The sequence below is a fragment of the Eucalyptus grandis genome, chromosome 9, assembly GCF_016545825.1.
Source record: "Eucalyptus grandis isolate ANBG69807.140 chromosome 9, ASM1654582v1, whole genome shotgun sequence".
Lineage (NCBI taxonomy): Eukaryota > Viridiplantae > Streptophyta > Magnoliopsida > Myrtales > Myrtaceae > Eucalyptus > Eucalyptus grandis.
In genome coordinates, this window is record NC_052620.1 from 3,634,969 (window position 1) to 3,637,586 (window position 2,618).

Here is a 2,618-nt window from a genome sequence, read left to right on the forward strand (position 1 = left end):
CAATTTTTGAACTTCCGCCCAAACCCTAAATCGCTGGTGAAACCTCCGCCCAAACCCCTGTCTCCGACTCCTCCATACCCCTACCTTGAATCCCTCGACGACGCCGCTCGCCCCAACGCTGAACGCCGCTCGCCCCCGGACGACGCTGTTGACGATGACGCCCCGCCGCTTGCCACCCTTGAAGTCGATGCTGCTCGCCCCCCGCTCGCCCGCTACCGGACTCCACTCGCCCCCTTCCCCCGTGCACCGCTCAGCCCCCCAACGACGCCCTCGACGACGACGCTCCACCGCTTGTTGCTCACCCACCGCTTGCCGCCCTCAAGGTGTCCTCCATAGCATTCGATTGGCTCTGTCACGGTGCGCGCTCTCTCTCTCTCTCTCTCTGCTCTCTCTCTCTCTCTCTCTCTCTCTCTCTCTCTCTCTACGTGGCGTGGGTTTGTGTCTTACATTGTGTGAAATTTTTTATTTCTCTTTCTCTTTCTGGTTTTGTTTCTTGCGAAGTGCAGAATTCAGGTTTCGGGGACTCGAGGAGCTTCTCTCGGCCCCGCCTTTCATGCTGGTAATCTCTACCGCCCCCTCTCTCCATCGTTTGTTCACTATTGAACCTCCTGGTTTTCTTGAATTGCTTATAAGAGGTGATTGGAGTGTTCTAATTTTTTCTTGCTTTATTTCTCTTATGCTGGTGGCTGAAATAGTTGGTGTTGATCAGTAAAATCTATCTTAAAGTTGATTCTCTAGTTCGGCAGGCTGATGCACTTTTGACTCATTTGTTGCTGAATAATAATCTTATCTGGTGTGGATCAGGTTCCCACTAATGGCAAGCTTTGTGCTGACAAGCAAAACCAAATCTTTAGTTGGAACGTTGTATCAGTCAATTTTGTGCTAATAACCATGAATACAAGCATAATTAGTATCCTCTGCTTGTAGTGGCAAGGCCAAGGGTGAGCTTCTGGCAAGCGATGGAGATGTAGAAGACGAGGTGGGTGAGAGAGAGAGGAGGGGGATGGAAATCCAAGCATTATACTGGACATAAACACTAGACTTGGAGTAGCACAGCTGTGCAGGTAATTTTCATGTGCTTGCTGAAAAAGCTGTTTTTTTCAAGAGGATTGCTTTTTAATTTTTTTGCTGGCGTTCTTTGACTCAATTGGAAGGGCGGGGCAAAGTGAGACTGTATAGGTGCATAATTTTGCGCTATTGCTGCATACAAGTGAGATTTCACTTGTTGTATCATCCAATTGATGCTTAGAAGTTACTACTATACGGGCGGTAGGAAGTTCCTATCGTCAATGTTGTATCATCCAATTAATGCTTGGAAGTTCTTGATAGTCCCAAGTCTCACTTGTACAGGTGCAGCAGTTGGAAAGCTCATCAATTTGGTGACGAAGTGAAGGTTGCCCAAGCTGATGATTCAAGTAATTAGTAAAATTTACTAGTGAGACTTGCCGGATAACATTAGGCAATCGATGCTTGCAAAGTTTTTGAAGGTATAGATATGAATTTGTCACAAGTGCTAAAGCAAAATTCTCGGTTTTTTTTTTTAATGTAAGTGTGTGAAAAAAAAGAAGTTTTGCGTTTGTTTGTTCGTGGTGTGCCAATTTAAAAATTCATGTCTCGAAATATTGAAGAGATCGTGTTGTATTGGAATTTGAAATTTTCGAGCATATATCTCTCTTTTCCTCCAAGTTCACAAGCATTTTCATTTTCCTTTGAAGGTATGAGTTTTTCCTAAATCCAGCTTTGATTTTTACCCATACGCTTAATTGTTGGTAATGTTAGCTATGTTAGGCCTTCATGAACTCTCTATTTCCGAGAAAAACTATATTATACATTCTTCCCAAGTTGACTAGCATATATCATTTTGTATTATCTTTGATGAATGACAAGCTTATTTGTTATTGTTGCGTTCTTTTCCGTTTTTTTAAACTAAAAAAAAAAAAAACCTGTTGGAACTCGGAACCGACCTTGGAACCTGTGATAGGGTAGGTTCCAGGTTCTTGGTTCCGAAAGGTAGGTTCAGTTCCAAAAATTAGGAACTTGTACCTAAGGGTAGGTTCCAAGTTCCAGGGCGGAACCCTTTGTAAGGAACCTGGAACCACTCACCCCTAGTCTTCATCCACCTATGAGCTCAAGTTATTTTGTTAGACTTTCTAACACTCATTAAGATATCTCAAATTAGAGATGATGTACTATGATTCACTTGCCATGGAATGAGGAGATTTTTAGGTACTTTCGACTTAAGTGAAGTTAAGTCACATGAGCCGAGAGCATTTAATGATTTTTTTTTTCTAAAAGTAGAGATGAACTCCCCATCATGTTAAGTGGTGTCGCCACCAAATTTTCAGGTGCACCATCTAGGGTTTGGCTAATGGATTACTAAGCCTAAACTTAGCTCGGGCTCTCCCAAGCCTATACCAATTCACGACTTAAGTTCAATTTCTTAACATGCAATCGATTATTAATTAGGAGTCGCCACTAATCAGTTTTGGATAGGTCAATTAGACACATAAGTAAAATAATGGGACAATTATTTTACCTCTACGAACCATCGGGGACTTGATTACGTTAGATCTCTCTAATGCCCTTTCGGTACCATCTTTTATTATGAAAAAAATGTT

The 2,618-nt window shown here is 42.6% G+C and overlaps 1 long non-coding RNA gene across 1 annotated transcript; it reads left to right on the plus strand.

Annotated features, from left to right (window-relative positions):
- Positions 1 to 770: 770 nt before the first annotated feature.
- Positions 771 to 1,510, plus strand: LOC108959746. Its single transcript, XR_001987229.2, has 2 exons — positions 771 to 1,064; positions 1,351 to 1,510. It is a non-coding gene; the product is annotated as an uncharacterized LOC108959746 (long non-coding RNA).
- Positions 1,511 to 2,618: the final 1,108 nt, after the last annotated feature.